Source organism: Pteropus alecto, unplaced genomic scaffold, assembly GCF_000325575.1.
Source record: "Pteropus alecto unplaced genomic scaffold, ASM32557v1 scaffold95, whole genome shotgun sequence".
In the NCBI taxonomy this organism is placed as follows: Eukaryota; Metazoa; Chordata; class Mammalia; order Chiroptera; family Pteropodidae; genus Pteropus; species Pteropus alecto.
The window spans coordinates 15,807,293-15,833,418 of NW_006441071.1; the positions used below are offsets into that span (position 1 = coordinate 15,807,293).

A 26,126-nucleotide genomic window follows, 5' to 3' on the forward strand; every position below is an offset into this window, starting at 1 on the left:
TCAAATACATACCGAAGTGGAGAGAATTCTATAATGAATCCAACGTACCCATCACTGAGCTTCAACAATTATCAACATTTGCCAGTCTTTTTTATGTATTCCCCTTCCCTCTCTTGTTTTACTTTTGCTGGAATATTTTTAAAGCAAAACCAAGAGGATGTCTTTTTCACCCATAAGAATGTCAATGTGCATTTATTAACAATAATATCTTTTCATTGTTGAGAACTCAGTCTAAATTGAAATGTTTGTGATTGTCTCAAAAGTGTCTTTTTGCAGATGGTTTGTTCAAATAAGAATTCAAAAAAGGTCCCACACTGCCTGTCATTACCGGAGACCATATTTGACGCAATAGCAGTCTGGAACAAGAGAAGAGCTCATTCAACTAAAAGAATTAAATTGGAAGCCTAGACCTCAAAGGTGGGAAAATAAACAAAATGCAGAAAAGTCATGTAAACAAGACACCAGCTAAAGAGAAAGCACAAAAGGAGCTAAGAACTTAATTTCATCAGAATAATTAGATAATTGATTTAAATATCTTAATGGAATAGGGCATTAGATTTAAAAATCCCATTTTGGATTAGCGGAACATTAAAAAAAAAACCAAACAGCTATTAAAAAGGAAAACCTTATTGTCACTCTAATTTCCCGAATCTTAGTTTCACAAGCACCTTTTTACACTGTGGCACCCTTGTAATTATACTGTAAGTTTAAAACGATCTAGGGTATATAAGTTTAAATTTTATTTCATCACAGAGACCAAAATTAAATAAGCCCAAAATGTATAAGGGACATGACACTGGGACAACCAACTACCTCTTATTTCCTGGAGTTTTATCCAGATCACTCAACATATTCAGAATCCTTACTTTATTTTACTTGAAGAAAGAATTTATCAGGATGATAGCTAACATTACAGATTACTTATTAAGCCAGGCACTCTAAAACCACATAAGGTAGATAATACCTATTTATTTTACAGATGCAGAAACTGAGACTTCATAGTTAAATGATATTGTTAGGGTTACATCTAGTAATTGGCAACACTAGGACTCTAAAAACTAGCTGGCTAATTCTAGAGCCTAATATTCAACTCACACTCAATCACAGGAGAAGACAATTAAGAAACCAGGGTTCCTAAATGCTTCATTGGGAATCACTAAACTTACATTAAACTTCTCTCTCTATGCACATACATACATAAATACATACATACATACATACATACATACATACACAGGAATTTTTTATGTAAGCAATACATGTTCATTAATTTAAAAATAAAAGAAAATTACACAAGGTAAGCCTAATGATAAATTCTAGTATGTCTTAAGATTTTTTTGAGGTTCATCCTTAGAAGTGACTCCAAAATTCCCTTTCTCCTAAAATAAGATTTACTAAAATTCTCAGTTACAACTTTTTTTTCTTCTCTCAAACTAAATCAAAACAAAATCTAAAGAAAGAAGAAATAAGAATTCCAACTTAGCCCTCTATCAACTTTGCAGTAAGATTTTAATTAGAGTAGTATGATTAAAAAGTAGTTGTCTTTTGAATGTAGCTCTGAAAAAGTTTAATGATTAAATGACTAGTGATATTTTCTACAAACAAGTTAATGTTATTAAAAGATCATGGAGGGTTAAAAATTGTTTGTTTTTTTAAATAGAAAGGTTTTTAGCATTTTTATCACCACTAAAGGGAAATTTTAGCATTTCAAAGGAATTTTTTTCCTAATTGTACTTTGAGAAATATATTTTCAAAAACGTTTATGCACACTTCGAACCTACAGATCTTAAGTCAAATATCTCATATTCTAGTACAAGTCTGGACACATCAAATCTGAAAGTATTTCTTGAGGCTAACTAAACTACCCTATGCGACTTGATCTCCAGCCAAGTAAAAATCTTAAACTTTTAGGTTATTGCAGCTAATTCTTAGTCACTGCAAGGAGAGCTGGAAACACATCAAAGCTTTTGGCACTGCAACATCCCAGAGCAGGACATTTTTCTCCATAATACACACATTAGAATTACTATTTTGCCCAATTGGTTTCTGAATCCTGATTTATGTTTACTCATTTGACTCGTTTAATTTAGCAGTGTGGGCAACTGTCATACACCTAGCAGAGTGGAGGAATTTAATCACTGTAGAGTTAACGAGTGTATATCTGGCATGTCTCCATCATGTGCCATGATGCACATGGTGTGGGGAGGAGGAGTTGAGGCAGGTGAGATGACCCCACTGTTTTTCCCAATAGTGGGGATGGCTCCATGGAGTCACTGTACCACTCTTGACCCTGGCGGATATTCTGCTTTGTGGATGTGGTCTGAAAATGGGAAGTGGCTTTCTCAGGGATTAGCTAGTATCCCATCTAATTTAATTAGCATGTAATACTGTCCCCATATTAGTGCTTTTCAAAAGTATGGTCCCCAGACTAGCAGCAGCAGCATCATCTGGGAACTTGTCAAAAATGTAAATTCTCAGACAAATCCCAGACCTCTTGTATCAGCAAGTCTGGTGGTGGCGCCCCACCCAGCAATCTATATTTTCATAAAGCCTTCAGGAGATTTGGATGAACATTATGGTTTGAGAACCATAGGTATAAATAATATTTTTTAAGTGATCATTCATCGAGATTGCCATTACGTTTGGGCTTAATTTGCATTAAACTCATGGAGAGTACTTCATTGATCTTCCAATATTCCTACAAAAGTAAATTCAAATAGAAGGAAGCTTTGAATTTACCAAAAATTTACCAAAAAAATTTACCAAAGCTTTGAATTTACCAAAAATTCCTACAAAAGTAAATTCAAATAGAAGGAAGCTTTGAATTTACCAAAAATTCGGGGTGAGTTGACTAATGTGAAAGTTAGCAATTAGCTTCTATTTTTCTTATTCCTCATACATAGTCTCTAGAACAAAACCCTTACAATAGTTTATAAGACAATATTTCATTATATTGCTCAAATTTACTCATTCTCTCATGTTACACTAGTTCTCAGCATTTGAAGTGACTGTCAACAACTGCCTAAAACAAACTCGACCCTGAAAGCAGCACTGCACAGGACTGAAGAGCAAGGACTCTGAGAGGGCCTGAGTTCAAGTCTCAGCTCTGTCACTTCCCACCTTGGAAAACTTACTAATCCGCTTTAAGCCTCAATTTTCCCAAATGTAAACTGAAAATTACAGTACTATCAACGCCTAGAAGAAAACACAGGTGGCAAGCTCCTTGACGGTCTTAGCAATGATTTTTTGGATGTGACACAAAGCAAAGGCAACGAAAGCAAAAACAAACAAATGTGTTATTACAGTAGAACCTTCGGCATAGGGAAGTCATAAAAATCAAAGATGTTACAAGCATACTATATGATCCCGCAATTCCACTTCTGGATATTTATCTGAAGAAATTCAAAACAGTAATTTGAAAAGATATATGCACCCCTATGTTCATTACAATAGCCATGATATGGAAGCAACCTAAGCATCCATCAACAGGCAAATAGATAAAGAAGATGTAGTATGTATATACAATGGAATATTACTCAGCCATAAAAAAGAACAAAATCTATTTGTGACAATATATATGGACGTAGAAGATATTAGGCTAAGTGAAATAAGTCAGAGAAAGACAAACACCATATGATTTCGCTTATATGTGGAATTAAAAAAAAAATGACAAACAAAACAGAAACAAACTTATAGATACAGAGAACTGATGGTCACCTGATGGGAAGGCAGTTGGGGAGATAAGTGAAAAAAGTGAATGAGATTAAAGAAATACAAACTGGCAATTATAAAAACAGTCACAGCATGTAAAGTACAGTATAGGGAATACAGTCAATAATACTGTAATAACTATGTATGGTGTCAGATGGGGACTAGACTTATTGGAGTGATCACTTTGTAAGGTATATAAATGTCTAATCACTATGTTGTACACCTGAAACTAATATAATACTGTATCAGAAAATAACTGTAATCAGAAAATAAATTAGATTAAAAGAAAAGGCACACTGCCTGGCACAAAGCAGCCCTCAACCCACAATAGTAATTTTATTATTATTAGCTAACAAAACTATTCCATTTTAAATACTTTTGAACATACTTAAGTCTCTACAAAGTAAAGGTTGTAAACATCTGAAATCACCTTCTATAGAAAAGCACCTGATAAATGATTTTTAAAATAAAGGTGACAAAATTACAACTGCATTCATTCCTAACAAAGGTCCCCATGACTGAAAAAACAACGCATTCTATAATAAAAGCAGTGTACACAGCATCTAACCACAAACGCTCTGATCAAGAGAAAGCATTTCAAAATATTTACTTTAAAGATCTCTAAACTGTTATGGGGGAAAAGCCAAGGCATAGTACAGACTTGCGCAGATTAGTCAAGAATGTGATTGGATGAATTAAAGAAATTATGTTTTGGCAAGGCTGAAGAAGAGGCAGGCAAAATTCCAAGTTTCTGCTGGTTCATTCAAATGAGTACTTCTCTTCCTTTTTGCAATTGATAATTTAACATACATTTTATGTTATAATTAAAAGACCAATAAGCCATATCGAAAGATATCTGTCAGTTAACAACTTTTTAAATATGCTCTGGGTTAACATGAACATCATTACCATATATTGTTTAACAAACGCTGAGGAGATGATGCCTTATCTTTCTACAGACCTGGGTCTGAGACCTGACCTGGCTTGGCCATTTACCAGTAACAGACCTAGTTCCTGAGCTTACTAACTGATCTTCCTGCTTCTACTTCTGTCTTCCTGTTGTCCATTTTCCTACAGCAATCACAGGATGCTAATGTGTTCTTCGAAGAGGCTAAAGCCCCGTTCCTATCTCAGGGCCTTTGCACATGCTGTTCAACCACTCTTCCCCCAATCAGAGCATCTACTGCCAACGTTCGCCCAGCCAACTCTATTAGTTCCACCGTTAAACACACATTTGGATCAGTTAGGTTTTCAGACATGCAATACTGTCAGATGAGAAGGTAAATTCTTTCAACATCTTTCTGGTTTCCAAAAGCAGAATGTGGTAAAAGCTGAAAAAAAAACTTTGGACTCTGAGTTTAAACAGACAGCTAACTTCAGATTTAAAATTTTGGGACTCATTCTTATAAAACCAAATAACCTAGTATACTTAATCTGGTATTAAATATCATCATGGGTAATGACTGTTCCTCTCATCTAGTCAATCTAGATTAAAGAGAGAAATAGGCAAATCTGTTTTTCTTTCTCTGTTCCCCACCCCCAGCGTGCTTTCATTCTCACCTTATCTTTCTACTTTAATTGTAACTTGGGAAAAGCCCTGGTGAGGGGGAAAAGCTTCATGGTCTCATCACAGTTTTGGTTACATACGTGGCAGTAACCATGAATTGCCATCCTCCTTCATGTCATGTTCTTCATGCATTGCCTTCAATTTCCAGTTTTGCTTTCTTTTCTGGCTCCTCACCTCTTTTCCAGCTTTCCCTTCCTGTCTCCCACTCAGCTTCTCTCAAGATGCGAGATACCACGACATGGCAAAAAGAGGGCTGAATTAAAATTCAAAACTCCTGGAGCTACATTCTCTTAGAGAAACCTCTAAACATATGGCAGAAAATGATCAGGGAGGCCTTAAATCATAAGGCCTTAAATTTTCAGATCAAAATAAAATTATCAGGGAGAAGAGGAAGCAGAGTTGAAGAAAGTCAAAAGATAGATAGTTTGGTTAAAGAATGGAAAAAGAAATTGGATGAAATGAAATGAAATGTTTGACTGCTGGACCTTTCTCTATAATTAAGCCCCTACTTCTCACAATCCCAGAGACCTAGAATTGAGAGTGTGAGTATTTTCTCAGGCTTACAGCTACTGCCTCCCACTTCTGAAAGAATTTAATCTGTCAAAGGAGTCCAGGTTACTTTCTGACAACGGCGTTTTATGAAGATGACCTATCTGTTCTTGCTACTCAGCCCCAAAATATACATTGTTAAAGATCTGTAGTCAGCCTTATGAGTGGCTGTGGGAGGAACAGGTAGCTAGCACCATGTTATTGAAAAGTGTGTTTTTGATACTAAACACCCTAATGGTGAGCATAAAACCCATTTAAAGATTGAAACTTCTCTTTAGAATCACCAATATCTAAAAAGATACTAAAAATTATGACCTCGGGGGGAAGCACAGATTGTTTGCTTATTTATTCCACCTGCAATGTGTCTGCTTTTTGTTTTTTTTTTAAATAAGAACTCATTATTCTGAATATCTGCATCCAATCCAGTGTTACTGACATCACTGACATCACGTTGCAGATGTGCCCAAATGAAAAAGCAAGTCCTCTCTCTGAAAGGCCTCAGAGTTATGTGGAGAAAAAAGACCAAAGCCACCAAGGCAGTTTTCCCTAGGGAACTTTCTGACCCAGGACTGTGTGTGTGCAATCCCCCAATCCCAATTAAGGATCATTTTGCCCCCTAGAAGGCATCAGGAGATGAAAGCAGTCCCAGGATGAATCCTGCTCACTTCCTCCAGACAGACAATAGGCAGCCACCTGCTTGGGGATTTAGTCATCAGCTTCCGAGTTCCTATGTCATGGAGTCACTGCCATTTGTACCCCAGAGGACAAGGAGGAGAAAGAAACAAAGGAGCCAGGTGGCTGGGGCACAGAGTGAGGTGGCTTATCTCCCACCCCCCACAAAGCAGCAAGGGGCTAGTGGAAGCCAGGTTCACAAGGCCTTAAATTTTCACATCAAAACAAAAATATAAACTACATCAAAAAAGAAAAAAAAGATTTATGTTTTTTAAACTTACATTCTCACTACTTGGTTCAGAGGCTTGTAGAAGGAATATTAAAAAAAATGGCCATTTACCTCTCCGTCTCAAGCTGTGTGCTGAGACAGCCGTCTGAACTAGAATAGTGAGCCGGAATTGGAAAAGGAAGGAAAAACAGTCCTTTCTAAGGGCTGCCTAGTCTTTTATCTAAAGAAACAAAAACTGCTAAACATGAACAGAGTCTGCCTTGAAACACCGTACATGGAGCTTTCCTCTATCAGTTTAGTTCTTTTCTGCTATGAATAACTCCTAGGCATTTTCTTCACTGATAAACTGAAGAAACTTAAACTAAATCGGCCATAGAAGGAAGCAGAATCACTGTACACTAATTAAAGCACTCTTTTCTCACAGGGCTGAGTGGGGTGTTAGGGAAGCAAGTGGCCTGATTTTGTGATCGCACCTACTACAGGAACGTAGGGGACAGATCTTGCAGAAGGGTTTTGATGAGACATTCTCCACTCCCTCTAGAAGGCTTTGGAACAAGAGGCTTGGGAGACGAACCATCAAATGAGAGAGGAAACCAGAGAGCAGAAGAGCTGAAAATTCACAAGTGCTTCCTTCCCTTCCATTTTCCTGTGGATTAAGGAAGAAAAGAAAACCAAAGAAACTTCTTTGGAATCATTGGTAGAATTAAAGTGAAAATACTAATTTTACGTGCTCTCGTCTGTAATTTCATGAAATGCATAGTTCTTTAAACAGGCTATTACATTCTTGCCATTTATATATTTACACTTAACTTCCCCCTCTATTTTACTTTTATTCCATAAATATAACATGGTCATGTTTTAAAATCTCAATCAGAAAAAAAATTTTAATTAAATTACTATAATTCCAAAAGAAACTTTACCACTGTTAACATTTCGGTATAACTTTTTTTTTTCCCCCCTATGGGAACGCAGACATCAAAGTACATGGTGAGTTAGTTGGGGGAGATGTTTGTTTATAAAAATTTTCTCATACTGCATCTATTGCATTTTTTTCACCTACATGATGACTGTTTGTTCAAATAAATATAAATTTGTTTGCAGTCTCTTTTTAAACATTCTTGGCAAATATCACTGCTATTTATTCTTAAAATAGTCCCAGAAAGCAAGCAGGAGCATCTACATGGTCTAATGAGGGTTTAATAGCACAGGAAGAACCAAGTTCACGTGCAGCAATCACAAAATCAGGAATCCTCCATAGATCACTGACAAACTTTTAGAAAGCCCTCCTTGGTTAATAAGTAAAATAACACTAAAAAAGGAGTTTGGACCCTTTCCTACATAATTTTCTGGTTACCTGAAGTGAGAAAAAAATCTTTAATAATCATTTTCACTGAGGGCTTGCAATGTGGTTTAGAATGACTATTGACATTTTGAAAGTATAAGGATTACCTTATTTCTCCTTAATTTTTTATCTATAAAAATATTCTTTCCTCAAGAAATTATCATAAAGAATTTTTAGTACATATAATAAAGGAATTGGTTAACTCAAAAGACAAATGAAAAATCAATTTCTTAACTATAGATAACCATATGCTACTGTATGAAGAAAGATTATGAATTTCATAGTATGGTACACTTTAAAAACAGGATAAATGTTTATCAATATTTCTCACAGTCCTGACCAGGGAAAATTTTTAAAATGTAGGATGATTTCAAGCTCTTTCTTAACTATAAGATCAAAGACTTTGCCAAAATGGAAATAAGATTTTACATCAACATTTTTAGCCTATGACTTCCTGTTTCCTGCCCACCACCATTTTCCCCTTTCATAACATGGGCTAGTCCATTACAGAAATTTAAAAGCTACAGTATGATTCACTATTTTGTGGGGTTGTAGTCTGAGTTAAGCTGTACAGATACACAAAAAGCACAGTTGTACCATCTGTATAATGGTATTCACTGTGCAGGAAAGAATTCTTATCATTGGCCATTGCCTTTTTAAACTATATTAGAGACAATTTAATAAAAAAGGGTCTAAAATACATCTCTATATACAGTAATTTATTCAGAAAGAACTTGCCCACAATCAAAGCATATCTCACATTCAATCCAGCCAGCAGCTCATTTAATCCATCTCTGCTACCACCTTTTTAAAATTAAGACTTCCTGTTCTTAACCCACATTCTCATTGCCTTGAACACGCTCTGCCAAAACTTAATATTCAGCTTGTTTCCATTCTTTCAAAGGGTTTAGATTTATCCACTGTTGCAAGGTAAAATATTCCTGAAACAGAAAAGGCAGCTTTGCCCTTCAAACTTACCTAGGACTCTCCAAGGCTGTTCTGAGAATTGAAGTGCTTTTCCATTGATAACACGTTACAGTAAACTTTCTTGTTCATTAGACCCAGGACACTGACAGCCTCACATTAGAGGGCTCACGAAATTTAGCCAGCAACCTTTTGCATCATGCAAAACACAGAGTACCAAATGAGCAGTCAGCATGTCTGACGGACTCTCATGCTGCAATTCGAGAAGGCTGAAAAAGGACACCAAGAAAGGGAGCTGCTAATTAATCCTCCTCTTTCTCATCAGCCCCCAAATGTTCCATACAACTGATCTAGAAACCCAGGTTTGACATTGTGAGATAATGACTTGATTTGTTCCAAAAATGCCGGGAGAGCCGCTGCAACCCTATGTGGTCAGAACCATTTGTACTCCTTTCTTTCCAAAGCCAGAAACAAGACTTGCATCCAAAGACAAGGAATACTTCCTATCTTTTTTCCAAGTCTGACAGTCAAGGGGCTGACTGACCGGGCATGAGAGCTTTTATCAACCTGACACTGAATTATGGACTACTTTAGATTAGCTAAAGCAACATCCGTCTCTTGGTTGCCAAAACAGAATTTTCTGACCAATGGTATTAAAATACAGATGTCATACAAAGAGCCTAGAAACAGAAATTAGGACTCAGTTTACCCTGCATTACAGTATTTATTCAGGGTAGTGAAAATAGCTACAATAAACAGCTTAAGAGCTACAGCTGAGGAATAAGAATTATTTGGTAGAGAGGTGAGAAGACAGGATGAAAAATGGCACAAATGAGATTTAGCAAAGTACGTAAGGGCTCTGTTTTCAGGTCTATCTTCAGTTAACACCCTCCCATACCCTCCTCTTCACAGACCAAGATCTTGAAAGGTTCATCTACATACACCAAGGTTTCTCAGCCTTTGCACTATGAACTCTTGGGGCTGGACAATTCTTTGACTGTCCTGTGTGTTTGTAGGGTGTTCGGCAGCATCCCTGGCCTCTGACCACTAGAGGATAGCAGCACCCTCCCAATCTGGCTCAGTTGCAATCACCAAAACATCTCCAGACATAGCCAAACATCTCCAGACAAACATCTCCTGTGGAGCTAAACTGTCCTGGATTGAGAACCACTGATTTACCTTAAGCCACCATGCATGGAGGGTGCAGTCTGCACACTAAACAGCAGCACCAGCTAAGGTGGCATGTGAGAGCTGAAGTCTGACCCATGGTCCATGCACCAAGTCATATACCCAGGGACTGTGCCCGCCTAGAGGGGGCACATCTTTTCCTAATGCCCTTAAAGGGCCACACAAGCAAGCAGAAGCACTGCATCTACACATGCTGTTGCTGCTTCTGCACATCCCATCCATTCCTCCACCTTCTGCTCAGGACTCGGCAGCCATTAAGTCCCTGGACTGGTCTTGCTGCCAAACCCAGATATCCTACTCAATCCTCACAACTCCGTAGGGCTGGACATTGGTAAATGTCCCCTCCTTGAAATGTGGATTTCCTCCAACCTCTCTGGCCAGCCCTCCTCAGTCTCCCTTGCAGGATACTCTTCAGGGGTGGGCCCTAAGCCCTCTTCTCCCACTCTCCGCCCCTACCCCAACCTGGTGGTCTTATTACCTCACAGCTGCAATGACCACCTATAAGGGGGAGACTCACAGAACCCAACTCACTGTGCTTTTCCTCTCTTCTCTAAACTTTAAATGCACATTTTCAATTGCCATTTCCCTTTTGACAATTTCGCAGAGCCTAGAACTCAATCTGTCCAAAACTGAGCTCAACTTCCCCGCGCCCGCCCCTCCCAATCCTCCTAGGCTTCCTCTCACTGAGTAACAAGCAACTGGGCCTCCCAGAAACCTGGGAACTGCACTTGGCTCTTCCCTCTCCCCATTCAGTCAGCTCACAGAGATCTCATCCTCCTTGCTCACCCTTCTCTAGTCCGGTGGCCCCTGACATAGCCCAGGCTATAATTTCCCTTACCTGGGCAATACTGCAGGAACCTCAGTCCTCAGGCCATCCTCACATCCCCAAGCTGGGGGGAATTTTCCAACCTGAACTTCTGATTACACTCCTAGCTTAAAACTCTTCAATGATTTCCCACGATCTCTGAGATAATGTTTAAAATTTCTGAACACGGTTCACTCTCCCCTTTATGACCATCACACATAAAACTTGCTCTGGTTCCGAACACAGGATGCTCTCCCCTCTGTGTGTGGAACAGCTTTTTCCCTAAATTTGCCACTTCACCAGGCTAACTCCACCTCACTCAACAGGTTTCGGCTTAAAGTTCTCTGACCACCACCTCCTACTTATGTTCCCAGTATTATGTGCCCATAATACTTCCCCTTCAGAGCACCTGCTCTGCTGATTTGCCAGATTGCCCAACTAAACATGCTATATATCTCCTCTTCACCACCCATCAGGTCAACCTCGTTTACTTGCATACAGTGTTGGTTGGTCCCTCTAATTAACTGCTAATCTCAAATTTGTCTAGTTCATCATCAATAGCAAATACAAGTACTGAGATTATAGAATGTCTCTCCAAAGAGATTACAGAATGCTCTTCTGCACCAGCTGTATATAGTGATATCAAAATATATAAATGACATGGAACAAGCTTCCAAGAACACCAAGGAGGGGAAATAACATAACGTGAAATATTATACTTACTAAGCAATGTCTACAAATGCAAATTAGTAAAGGCAGCTTGAGAAGATAGGTAGTTCAGGGATGTAAAACTGAGAAATTATCAGGATAAAGTAGGGACAATCTGCAGCTTCCTTCTAGAGAAGAATCTGGACTCAGATTTTAAAAGTGGCAAGGGGAAACTGACAGGCACAGAAATTAACCAGAGAAATGTCAAATTTTACAATGACCACTATGTTTTAATAAGTTGGATTTATCACATTTTTTCAAGTGAAAACCCTGTACACTGTCTCCTGCAAGTTTTCCAGTGGCACTGACAGTATGATGTGGAACGGTTCCTCTTCAGTGGCAAGAACTACAAGTCATAGAGATCTGAGCTGACTCTCCCTCCCTCAAAGGACAAGCAGCAGTGAGTCCAAAGATATGAGTCCAAGGCTCAAGGTTTTTCAAACATCAGTTTTTGCAAAAGATACAACTGGACAGAAATACTAAGCAACAGGTTGGGTGAAAACTTAACTTCTTATCTCTCATTGCACTTTTGTACATGATATTTAAAAAACTGGAAAAATTTCAACCAGTAACCTTTATAGGTATCATTTATGAAGAACTTACTGTGCCAGATGTCTTACAAACATGCCTTCATTGCGATTCTTATAGTCATCCTCTGAGGGGAGTATTACGAAGTCCATTTTATAAATGAGACAACCAAAGCTCTGACACAAACAGAGACAGAATTCTAACCAATCTGACTTCTAACCTTATGTTCTAGGTTGACTCTCAAACAAGTAACTGGCCAAGAAATTGCTTTTGCCAAATAGTACCCAACTGCAAAAACCCACTTGTTTGAAGGAACTTTTGCGGGTATCTATAATTAAGTCTGGAATGTTCCAACTTGAACTAGTTGCTGTCAATTTAGTTTTAAAAATAGCTCTGGCCCGAGGCAAGGCATGCCTTCTAAGTACTTCAGATGTTCTGTGGATCCTGGAGTAACCTTTACTGAAAAGCTGAAAGTCTCCTTCTCCTTCCTGGAGGGCTAAAAACAATCACAGAAAGATAAAGATTAATGCCTCTCTTTTATATGCAACTTTTTACAAAAAAGGGTCCTAGGCCCGCTGGACTTTGCGCACAGTCTTCTAATCACTTGTCTAGGCAAAAATGACGATTACTGAGTCCTTATTATTTGCCAGACACCATCTCTCTTAAATCCAATCATCTTAAATTGGCTGCTTTATCACCTCCATTTTACAGATAAGAAAGTAGAGGCTGAGAGAAGTGCAAGCTCTGTGTTCTTTCCACTCTACCTACTGTGCTGACTCTGCCACAATCTGCTTGTCAATACTGCCCCCAAGAGCCATGCTCCGAGGCAAAAAAAAAAAAAGGTGAATACCTTAAAAAAGGTGTTGTTGGTGGGGATCAACCCAATCGATGCATGTCCGAGCCAAAAAGGACAAGATGCTGTTATGAGAAAATAAAAATAAAAAGGAATGGACCTCAGAGTAATTAAATTTATGTGTAGTATTAAAGACATATTTAAATAAGTGAAAAATAGAAAATGGTCCCTTTAAAGGTTTTTCGGCCTCTGCACTATCAACATTTTGGCCTAGGTAACTGTTGTGGGGATGGGATGTCCTGTACACTGTAGGTATTTAGCAGCATCCCTGGCCTCAAACTACCAAATGCCAGCAGCACCCCTCCCCTCAATCATGACAGTCAAAAATGTCTCCAGACACTGCTAAATGCACCCAAGGGCAAAATCACCCCCACCCAAAGGCCTTTGAAACCCACTGCTGTAAATGACAGAGATGCTGAAATACACAGAAATAACTGGTTATTTCAGGGCCTTATCTTAGTCAGATGCAAGTTTTCAGAGTTCTTTGTCAACATATTAAGACATAAAACAGTCAAATGAAGAATGATAATCTTAGAGAAAAAGAGCCTCCAAAATTACTTGCTCCTCAAGGACATCAGCAGCCCTTAGGAGACAATGTTTACATTCTCCTAGACCTGTGGTTTGTTGAAAAATTAATTTACCCCATCCGTGCTTTGATCTTCCATCAAATTATTTCCTGAGACAAGATTTAACGTGTAAGGGCCCTACAGGCTAACCAGCTGTCAGAGCGGAACTGGCACCAAATTCCAGGTGGCGAGCAGAGAGAGGGCTTCCCCTCCTCCCCAAAGGAACCCTACACTCAGTAACACATCAAATGCCACCAAGGGGTCCAATTTTCCCATGAAAAAATAGAGGTTTGAATTACAACACAGTTTAGCTTTGTGTTCAAAGGAGAAAGGGACTTTTGGGAGGTGGGTCAGTTTTCTATCTCAGTATTGATATTTACATTAGGAAAGGTACTTTGTTGTTTTAGTTTTATTTCTTAATTTCACAATAAGGAGAGTCACAACCCAAGTGGTCTCCTTGCTTCTATAGCTTATTTTCACTAAAAGAGGGAAGAAGGAAGCTGCCAGTCTTCTCAAAGCTCTTGCTCATCTTGCCCGTCCTGCAAGGTATGTGCTGCCAGCCTGATGGAACAGGTGAGCCCTGAATAAAATGCTGCTTGTATCAGAAACTATATGCTTGGCCTACAGGAATGCTAGCTGCAAAAGAAGACCAGAGATTAATTTTGCTATGTATTTATATCTTACCTTGTGTGGTAGCCAGAACAACACACACACACACACACACACACACACACACACACACACACACACACACACACACACACGGGTGTTCAAGTCCTAATTCCCAAACCTATGAGTATGTTGTATCACATGACAAAAAGGGTTTTGAAGATGTGCTTATGGTTAGGGACCTTTGAGATGAGGAGATCCACCTAGGATGTGTGGGTGGGTCCAATGTAATCATGAGTCCTTGAAGGCAGAGAGCCTTTTCTGGCTGTGGTCAGAGAGAGAGAAGGATGAATGACAGAAGTAGCACAGGCGAAATCTGAAAATGAAAGAGACTCTACTCTTCTTTGGTGGCTGTAAAGATGGAGGAAAGGGAGGGGTCAAGAGCCATGGAATGCAGGCAGCCTGTAGAAGCTGGGAGCAAGGAGGAAATGGATTCTCTCCTAGAATTGGCCCTGCCTACCCCTTGATTTGATTCCAGTGATATGCTGACCTTCTGACCTAAAGAACTGTAAGATAATACATCTGTGTTATTTTAAGCATTAAATTTGTCGGCTGTGTTATATAGCAGGAATAGAAACAGTACCTCGAAACAGTATGCTACTGTAAGAAATACCAAGAAATGTGAAAGTGGCTTTGGCAGGAATAGAAAACATACAGATTTTAGTACCTCAAAACAGTATGCTCCTGTAAGAAATACCAAGAAATGTGAAAGTGGCTTTGGAGTGGGCAGTGGGCGGAGCCTGGAGGACTCTTGAGGAGGATGGTAGAAAAGTCTAGATGGCCTTGAATTGACCTGGACGTTGAGGGCTGCAAGAGAGGGCTCAGGAGGAAGTGAAGAGCATGGTAGAGAAAACATATTGCCTTAGAGATACCTAAATTGTCGAGAGCAGGGGAAATCAGAAACACTTCCATCTTACCACACTACTGCACACCGAGAAAGTGGAGCCCCACAGTAGGGGAGTAGCCCTGACAAATCAGGGGAACTGCTGTCCAGCAGCTTTACTGTCCAGTCCGTCTACTCTACAGTGAGTAAAGCTGTTGTCCTTGGAATGTCATTCACCCTAGTCGTGTGACCTGTGGCAGACGATCTCCCTGAATTGAACTTGGGAATGACTATAGCACCCCACTCACAGTACTGTTGGGGGGATTAAGTGAGGTCATGCATGGAAATCCCTCGCACACAGCAGGCACGCAAAACTGAGCTATTTTTCTGACCTAGTCTACAGGGAAAAATGACTGGAGAAGAATATATTCTCCCTTTCTCCCACAGGAAAAGCATTTGCTGAATCTTCCCTAGGGAAGACTTCGGGCCTCAGCATAAAAGAAGGAAACAGAGGCAAGCTTGGGGGACAGTCAGGAAGCCACTGCTATATAAATCAAAGGCAAGGTCTGGGGACTCAATGGGGCTATTCCAAAATGCAAGGCACAGATGGACTGAGGCCTGGGGCGGCTGTCCTAGGCAGCAAAGAATAAAAGAGGGGTGAGTTGTTTCTCTGGGTGACTGTTACTGGAAACTTGCCAACTGCAGTTTGAGAACATTGGGCAGAGATACTGTGCCACTGTCAGTGCCAACTTGGACAGGAAATGATGCGGCTGGGTCCCACGGTCGAGAAGCCAGCAGGAGGGGGTGATGGGGGCATCCTCGGAGAAAGACATCAATTCTCCAGCCTGGCTTCCTACCTCAGGCTTACCTCTCCCCCGCTTCCACCCATCTCCATCCATGGAATTATAATACGCATTGAAAATGAAAAGACTGCAATTGTTCCTACATGGGCAAGGCAAAGCAAAATTTTACAAGAACTTGATGAATTTTCTACTCAAGAAGAATGAGATTTTTTTTTTTTTTTAATTGTAAAAACTTTTTAGTTTCAGTGCTTCTGTAAGGTTTCTGGAAGACAACATCATGAGGACAAAAAAAAAGGCACTAAAAGCATTTGAAGATGTTTTCTCTTTATATCTGTAGCCATGACTACAAATTATAGTAGTTCATTCGCCAGGATTAACAATCAATACTTAAATGTCAGCCAGCAGGCTACTACATAACTAAGAGGAGAGAAAATCACCTTAGGAATGATTAAGACAAAACTAGTGGCAAAGAATTAAATCATTTTCCGCTAGCATGTTTATAAGACATATATGTCTGCCAACAGTATCAGCATGTTCTGCTTAAAGCTGTATTTTCCCCTTCTTTCTTTCAAAAATATCTCCTAGTGCCTGCTGAGTAAACATCACATCTTGCGTTACCTTCTGTTGGTAGTAAAAATCCACAGCCTCCCCAGCAATGTGTTTAAGGCACAAATTTTTATGAGCATAGCACATGTACCCATTGAACACAATAAAGCTTTCAAAAAAAGAACAAGTCTCAAAAGTTCTTCCAACAAACCCATTGTTTTGGATTCACAAGCTGGAAAAACGTACATTTCTGCATTACATTTTCTGAATTTCCACAAGTTGGGTAGGTCTAAAGGCTCATTCTTCACACTCCCACTATTACTCATTGCCCTTTCCAAGTAAATTCAGACAGGCAGTTATCAAAGCAGATGCATTATTTGGATGCATAAGAAAACAAAACTGGATCTTATCTGTGCCCACCCTTCCCCCTGCTCCCGAGGCTGCAAACCTCTGCTAACCCCTGTGGATGAAAAAGCAGAGTGGTAAAAGGGACTGGGTGACTTATATTCTCTTTATCTCAACCCAAATCTGTAGAATCTGGGAGTGTCAGCTAATGAATCTCCAGATCCTTCTGAAAGGATGATGTGAGTGCCTAGTAATTTTGTTTTGCTTTTTCATAAACATGGGAGAGGGGAGGTATGGCTTAGAGACAGCTAGATAATGAACTTAGCTACTGAAAACAAATACCAGCCTACCTTTTGAAGAGGAAAACAACATAATGGGCAAGAACTGTTCAAACCCTGGCATCTGTCTCACTCACTCTATCAGGAACTAGGAATGCCACTCAGTTTTGATTGACTGAGCTGGAAGAACCAGCCTCTGTTATCCCTGACTTCTCACCAGGCAGTGTTTTGCCTTCAAGCAGGATGGTCCAGACACTGCAATAATGTCGGAATGCAATCCAATAAAAAGTATTCAGGTTTCAAATAAGTCAAATAATTTAAAATTGGAAGAACTCAAGAGTGTTTTGAAGGATAAAGATATATAAGATACGTATAAAATTTTCCATTTTATATACCTCTTCCAGGGGTACAAGATGTTTTCCGTATTAAGAACTTAGATGGTGCCAGACACTTTAAATGCATTATGCATTATCTGATCTGTTTCTTACAAAGAACCCAGTAACAAACTACTTCAGTGTTCATCCTTCAGATGAGGAAACTGAGGCTTAGAAAGCTTAAACAGCATGCCCAAAGTCACAAATCGGAACACCTAAACTCTAACCCAAATTCATATTCTTAATCCAGGATTAATATCTAGGATACACCATGATTAACAACAATTTTTAAAAACAGCTTTGACTCCTCCAAATTGCCTTGGGGTTTTAACAAATTTCACTGACAAAATTAATGATTATCTCCTTTTTTCAACAACCTTTGTTCCTGCATTTGAAAACCTCACACACCCAGCTTTGCCTCTGACTGGCCACAAGTCACAATATCTCCCTGGTGCTGGTTTCAAAGCAATGCAAATATTCAAAAGTGCCTTCCCCTTCAAAGAGTCACCATCACTGCAGGACATAATCCAATTCCAAAACTGTTGTGACCAGCAACTGCATGGTGCCAGATGCCCCATTATCTTCGGCTAGTTACCCAGCCTCGGAACACAGTCACCTCCCTGCTCCCTCCTGCAGCTGTGTACACAAGGTTTATTGTACCACAACCACCAGTTTTGTTTTCTGGCCAAGAGATAAGACAAACAAGGTTGACTGAGATGCCACTGTTGGTAAGAAAATCTCTGGTCTACTCCAGAAATCTGGACGTGCATTTCTTCACTACAAACTCAGGCAGTTTTACCCACTTCCAAGATGTTCCAAAACTGGTGATCAAGATTGCATTTTAGTCCCAGGCTAATCCCACAAACTCTGTGAAGACTTCCAAATAAGCAAGGTTTAGCTTTTGAGTATCAACAATATAAGTATACATAAAAGTAACATAATAAGACAAAATAGAATGGTGGTTGCCAGGGGCTGGGGTAGGGAAAAATGGGCAGTTAGTGTTTAATGGTACACAGTTTCTATTTGAGAAGTTTAAAAAGTTCTGGAGACGGAGGATGGCAATGGCTGTAAAACAATGTAAATGTACTTAATACCACGGAATTGTACACTTAAAAAATGGCTAAAATGGAAACGACAAAAGACTTATGCAAACATTCAAGTGAATGTTTCTTTTTTGAAACTCCTCATAAAGGGAAATAAATGAAGCCAAGCATCTTTTAAAACAGATCACTGCAAGATCTTGGGCCCATTCTAGGCACTACAGGGAAGATTTTAAACACAAGTTTTAAGCCTAGAGCTCCTAAGAAAAAGATGAATGCTCTTGAGTTGCTTTTTAATCCATATACACTGTATGTCTAAGTAGAGCCAAAGTCCCCTTTGAGGCTTCTAAGGAAAGCACTGCCCACAGGGGCTCGGAGCAGCCCACCCATTATTTTGCAGTCATGGACTGAATGTTTTCTTCCCACTCTACCCCCGAATTCATATGTTATAGCCTTAATGCCCAAAGTGATGGCATCTGGAGGTGGGGCCTATGGGAAGTAATTAGGTGTAGGTGAAGTCATGTGGGGGACCCCCAAGGATAAGATTAGTGTCCTTATAAGAAGAGAGACACCAGAGCCCTTCCTCTCTCCATGTGAGGACAGAGCAAGAAAGCAGCCTTTGTGCTCCAGGAAGCAGGCTCTCAGAGAACCCAGCCATGTGGCACCTTCATCTTGGATTTCCTGGCCTCCAGACTGTAAGAAATAAATGTCTGCTGTTTAAGCCACCATCTGTTGTACTCTTATAGCAGCTAGAGCTAACTAAGACAAGTCTAGTTCATATTACTAATCTGTGCTTGGGCTCATATTCGATTAATGGTTTAAATTCATTACCATCAGGAGAAAAACAGTTTCCAAAATGACTCACTCATGAGCATGCATTTTGGTCACTAGAGTTCAAGTGGGTATCTAGACAAATTCTCTTCTCTTTCTTGGTGTCACAATATAATATGGCAACAGTCTGGCTCACGCGCACACACACACACACACACACACACACACACACACACACACCAGTTTTTCCCCGCTTTATAATAAAGCTATTTCAGAGTAACACTGAGGAGAGATGCCAAAAGGCTGTCATGGTTCAGAATGAAATGGTCTGTGGTTCACTGCAGTCTCTTTTTTTCATCTCAGACAAATAGAGGCATTTCACTAAAAGTCACTGATGCTGCTACACTCCAGTTGACTCACTGATGGTATATTTTCAACACCTGAGAATGAACCAGGAGTTGCATCTCAAATGACTCAGAGTCCCCACAATCAAGTCTCTTTAACCAACTCTCAAACTTAAGAGTTCTGCTTTGCAATTATTGACCTATGTAATCATTTTGTTTCTCCCTCAAGGCTAAATGTTCTGATTTATAAGCCAATCTTGATCTCAAAAGTGAATAATTAAGTACTTCTTATCCTTGTTTTGGCATCTTGTTTCGCCCTCATTGGAAAAAATAAATAGTAAACCTTGAGTTAGAAAACCAACCTGTACCAACCTAGGTCAGTGTATTTCTTTTGAATTATGTAAAATTCTGATTGGTTTCCTCTAAATTTTGAATAATTCATTTTTAAATGTCACTGCAAAATTAATGGTTAACATCAACATCAACAATAAAATAAAATAAAAATTAAAAAGTAATCCTCCCTAAGATAAGTACACGTTAGAAAAACCTTAACGATTAGAATAGTGATACAATTAAAACACGACTGGCTAGGCAGATCAACAGAAAAGAAAAGTCAAGAAATGGACACACAAGCATGTATGATTTGGTGTATGATAAAGGTGGCATTTCCAATTAAAGGGGATATATGGATTTTCAATAAATGGTTGCGAAAACCAGTAGCCATCTGGAAAAAAGTAAATTGGGATCTCTACTTACTAAAACAAATTCAAGATGGATTATTAATTTTAATATAAAAACTGAAACCAAAGAAGTACTGGAAGAAACCCTGGACAATTAAAAAATAATTTTAGAGTGAGGAAGGCCTTTTTCTCTCATTAAATTCAAAGGCCTTAAAATAAGCCGCTGATAAATTCATCTACAAGGAGAAATGCAACATAATCCAAGTCAAAAGATGAACAATTAACTGGGAACAACTCCAATTCTTATCATAGATAAGGGCTTATTTCCCTTACACATAAAGTGACACAACTAATAGCAAAGGACAGAACAGTTCACAAAATGGCTCTTAACATATTCATGAAAAGATGCTCAACCTCCTAAGAGAACTGCAAATTAAAACCACATGAGATACCATTTTTCACTTATCAGATTGGCAAAGATTAAGTAGTTTCATAATATCCCATGCTGGCAAGGATGTTGACTAACGGGTATTTTTGTGCCTTGCTGGTTAGGGTACATATTAGCACAGCTTCTATGGAAGACGTCTGGGGCAATGCCTACTACAAATACAAATGCACATAGCCTTTCACCCGGTAAGTCCATATTTAGGATTTTGTCACATGTGAAGCAAAATAATGTACAAAGTTATTCCTTACAGCAATGCTACAAATAGCGAAATTAATAGAAAAATAATTCAACAAAATATGGAGTATCTCTAAAAAGATATACTGTGCTGTTGTGTTTAAAACTAGAAAAATAAAACTGTACCTATACAGTGGAATCTCAAGACATATGGTTACATGAAACAAGCAAGGTGCATAACAGTATGTAAAATATATTATTTGTGATTTAAAGGGAGGGAAATAAAGAAAAACTATATAAAAAAAAGAAGAAACTATGATAACATGCGCGCTCGCGCTCTCTCTCTCTCATACGTGAACAGAGCATCTCTGGAAAGAGAAACATTGATTGCCTCTGAGGAGGGAATATGGTAGAGCTAGTAGCAGGAATTGGGAGGCTTTTCATTTTACCTCTTTCTATCTTTTAAATTTGAGCCATGTATTATCCATCTGAAGGTTATTTTAATTCGGCAAAACAGTGGTAAGTAAAGCTGAAGAAATTCACCAGAACATGGAGTAAAAAGGCAAAGACCTAAAAAACAGAAGATAAAAAGATAAGAAAAGCAGAGGATTGCTCCAGAAGAACCAATATTTGAAAACAGGAATTCAATCAAGTGAAAAAAGTTATCAAAGGTAATTCAAGAAATTTTCCAGTAACTGTAAAACATAAGCTTCTAGATTGAGATGGCCACTCTGTGCCTGGAAAAATCAACGAAAACAGATGAATCAGAATACTTAGGACAAAGATAAGATCCTAAAAGCTTTTAAAGGAAAGAGAGAAAACTTCAGAGAGCAATCTTTTCAAAAGAATTTCCAAGCCAGAAGTGCATACTTAGCTAAACTATCACAGAAGAAGGAGGAAACATTTTAGACATGCCAAATCTCAAAAAATATATCTCCCATGTAACCTTTTTCAGAAACTGCTGGCTGATGCCCTCTACCAAGGTAAGAGACTAAGAAGGTCACAAGGAAAGAGGACACCATGGGATCCAGGAAAGTGAAATGAAGGGCATTTCTGGGTTGATGGGTACATTTTAAAAGGGTTGCCTTCAGGAGGGACAGATCCAACAGATGACTACTCTGAGGTTTTCAAACATAAAGAGAGGAGGGTTAGGCTTCAATTTGGGGGTGAATCATTGAGAGGTACATAAAGCTAAGAAACAACAATTATTAACTTTGGGTGAGAACGAGCTGTAAGAGAAAGGAAATATTCAAATTACACATCTTAGCTGTGAATTATTTTCATAGTCACGATAATATAAACATTATATATTAATCAAATAAAAAACTATATTTATATTAAGAAAATTTCAGGAGCTACTGTTTCCATTTACAAATGTTGTACAAATTGAAAATTTCAGGAGCTATTGTTTCCATTTACAAATGTTGTAAAAATTGACTTTTTAAAGTACACACATACATATAAAACATTAAGATTTTTCATAGATTTGATATTCAAAGTTTTTCACACCTGAGAATCAATGATGGGCTAATTTGCACTGCACAGTAATAAAAGCCATATTTCAAACAGCATCTAAGAATAGTCTATAGTTTTTAGGTCTACTGCTGCTGGTACTGACCACCAACTACTACCACCTGTAGGTTGGGGACACAGGCATCACCTTGTTAACGTATTTGTTGAAAGAAATGCCTCAGACACAATGCCAGGCTGGTCACATGTCTCGAAGACTGCAGGATTTTTCAGATTTCTCTCATGACCTTTGTCATTTTTATAATTTTAAAAAGACCAAGATCACAAAATGAAATCAGAATTCCCAGTACTTTGCTATTTCCTAATACTTCATTTTTACAAGAGGTAGAGTTAGGGATTTGTGTGGGTTTGTATGCACAACTTAATTAAAAGCAACATGAAAAAAAAAAATAAAAGAAAAAACAAAAAAAGAAAAAAAGCAACATGAATAAGAAACTGAACTAATTTGTAAAAAACAACAGCTTTAGGTAATCAGATTTTAAAAAGAAGCTAAAACTACCAATCCTTCAGGTGATAAATTTATTAATTCAATTTGTTAAAAAAAAAAAACTCGTTGTGCAGTTTCCAAGGAGGCACTGTGAAACCCCCAGATCCAGTTCTAACAGTGAGCAGCAGGCCCAGGAACACAGAAATTGTCAAAATGTTTGACTGCTTACTCTTCTAGATCCCAGTGCTAACATCACCACGTGCCTGCTTAAATAAAGTACATTTACTTAGAGTCATTAGCTCAAACTTGGCCAACTCAGAAATGTAAAATTCTACAGATTTGTGTAAGCATCCATGGGACAGAACTTGCTAAGAATGCCCGATTTCAAAAGAGAGTTGTCCGAAAATTTCAAAAAAAACTGAAGTTCCTGGAAGATGTTTAAGCCTATGGCTTTGGATATTCCCTAAAAATTCCCCTGTATGAAAAGCATACACTAAGACGTAGTGCTTATGTGTCCAGGTTGAACACTCTATCGTTAATTTACAACTTTGGGTTTTAGTCAATAATTACTTTTATTGAACAGTGGCAAGAAATTCATCAAAGGATATTCTGTCAGAAATAAGAGTCTCTGGGTTTAAGAAGCAAGAGTTTTGGGTTGACAATAGTAGTTTACAACTATATTAATATTTGTATAAGCATAGTTCAATCAAATAAAAGCATACAGAGAGATAGCATATGCAAAATTGCTGTTTCAGAACACTGATCCAACCGGTAAATTGCATACTACCTGAAACAATGCTGCTGACCTGGCTGGAAGCTCAAAAAACCAGCTATAGGCTAAGACAAATCTCTTTAATAAACTACTTCTCCTTTGTAGAGTAGATCCGAATTCTTATATACCAATTCTTATATACCGTTCACTCCCAAAGGTTACTTGAAGAGTCTAACAATAAAATGCACAGTTATCGTCAAAAAATAAACAAAAATAACTACAGAACAACTTTTCATCAAGTGATGGCAGGGGGAGGGGAAAGTTGTGGAAGGGCTATTTTAGTTTATGTACACACTGAAGCCAAGAGTCACTATTGCAACTGAGCATAAAACCTAGTTTCTGGCATCCTGGTAGCCAAAGCAAAAAAGGAAACTGGGGGGAAAAATTAAAAGTCCCTGTTCATCAGAGAAATAAATGTTTCCCTAAAAGTGAACTGAAACATACACTTCCTCATATGAGAGATTCTGAACAGCATAGTAAAATAAATCCTCATTAGTAGTTTGTTCAACAACGACTATCTATCTATTAAGTACCTTCTACCTTTCCAGGCTCCGTTCTAGGAGCTTAGTATATTATCAGCCAACAAACCAGATAAAAATCTCTTCCCTGGGGAAGCCCACATTCACTGAAGTAGATAATCAACAAATAAACATAATAGGTAAATTATATACTGGGTTATTATGCTATGGAACAAAAGAAAGGGAAGGGCTGGGTAAGGGAGATCAGGAGTGGCAGAAAAAGGCAGATTGTAATTCTGAATAGAGAGTCAAGGTATTGAGAAAGGTATTGAGATGGTGAGTGAAGACAGCATGAGCCAGTATGGAGAAGAGAAGAGTGTTTCAGACAGAGGAAGCACACAGTGCTAAGGCCCTAAGGGAAGCATACAGGCCTGTGTGAAGAAGAGCAAGGAGTCCAAAGTAGAAGGGGGAGGAGAACGAAGACAAGAACTCAAAGAGTAAACAAGGGACCATGTCAAGGAAGCCATGGAGGTCACAGTAAAATCTTTTTTTCCCCTTACAAAAACAGGAAGCCAACAGAGGATTTGAGCAGAGAAGTGCCACCATCTGACTTCTGTTTTTAAAGGATCACTGTTGAGAATGGACTGCAAGGGCAGAAGTAGGAAAATGAGTTATGAGGGAGGCTATTTCAGGAATCCGGGTGAGAGAGGACGGTGGCAGTGAAAACACGAACAAGGAAGCAGATTCTGGTGACATTTCTAAGTCAGAGTTCACAGGACTTGTTAATGGATTAGAGGTGGAGTGTGAGAGGAGAGTGAAGAGGACTACACAGTTTTTGGGTTTGGCCATCCATCAAGATAGGGAAGACTATGGGAAGGACTGAGGTAAATCCGGAATTCTGTTCCGGCTATGTTTGAGATGGCTGTAGACACCCAGGCAGAGATACAAGGAGGAAGTTGGACATATAAGTGTGGGTTAAGGAAAGACGTCAAAGCTGGAGAAGTAAATGTTAGAATAACCAGAATCAATAGTATCTGAAGCCATGAGTTTAGATGAGGTCAACAAGGGAATGAGTGTCTACAGAAAAGATCAAAGGAGAGAGCCTTAGGGCCCTCCAAAAATCAAGGAGATGAGAACCAGCAAAGGAAACTGAGACGAAATGGCGAGTGAGCAAGAAGTACCAGCACATGTAGAAAAATTTAAGATGTTTTATACAATCCACCGATGACAGCAAAAGTTACAATGATATCAAGTCAAAGTTCAGGGAAGATGCTTCGATAGGAAGCTATTACACAGCAGTCCAGATGTTTAGCTCTTGGCCAATTCTGGCTTGATTGCCGCAAGCTGTCAGCATCAAGGGAAGGTAGTGAAGGGAAAGCCAGGGCAGGTCCGAGGCTGGAGGTCAGAAGAGCACAGACAACAAACACTGTCAGCCCAAGAAGCACTTCAGAATTTGAAAAGTGAGCTGGGTTAGATGCCAGAGGAGCTCACTGGGAAATACCAATTCCAAACCTAAAAGTTAATGTGCAGTCCCTTCCTGATCTGTCCCTGCAAAAGTGCCTATCGCAACATTTGCCCTTCTGCTAGTTCAATCCCACCTTTGGTCCTGGGCCTGGAAAGCAGACCCTAAAGCACACCAGAAGCCCCTTCCTCATTAGCAAAAGGGCCCAGAAAGAGTTTCTTGCCGAGTCTGAGCACAAGGGACAGAGATCCCAGCACGCCCCTGAGCATACACATCTGCTTGTGAGAACAATAAAGGACAAGGAGTGTTACCTCGTGTGTTTGTTTTCATTCTCTCTCTCTCTCAAATAGAAAAAATATTAAATTCAGAACAAGGGAAAATATAATGGAGTAGTAAATGAGGCCTAAATCAGTTAGCAAAAATGACTATTATGAAGTTCAACATGGTTGTTTAACGATGGGATATAAATTTAGCTAAAGCAATATGGACATCATGATCTCTTACAAGATTCACAATGTTCAACCAAATATTTTCGCAAGA

At 38.9% G+C, this 26,126-nt stretch overlaps 1 protein-coding gene across 6 annotated transcripts in view; it reads right to left on the reverse strand.

Moving 5' to 3' along the window:
* The window catches only part of KANK1 (KN motif and ankyrin repeat domains 1), a 179,116-nt gene that overhangs the window by 136,560 nt on the left and 16,430 nt on the right, over positions 1 to 26,126 (reverse strand). For 2 of the 6 annotated variants that reach the window (XM_025051445.1, XM_015594506.2), the window contains one exon: positions 7,202 to 7,374. The exons of the other annotated variants lie outside the window; for them this stretch is intronic. The gene's annotated coding sequence lies outside the window, so the exon portion shown is untranslated. The remainder of the gene's footprint in view (positions 1 to 7,201; positions 7,375 to 26,126) is intronic. 6 annotated transcript variants of the gene reach the window in all.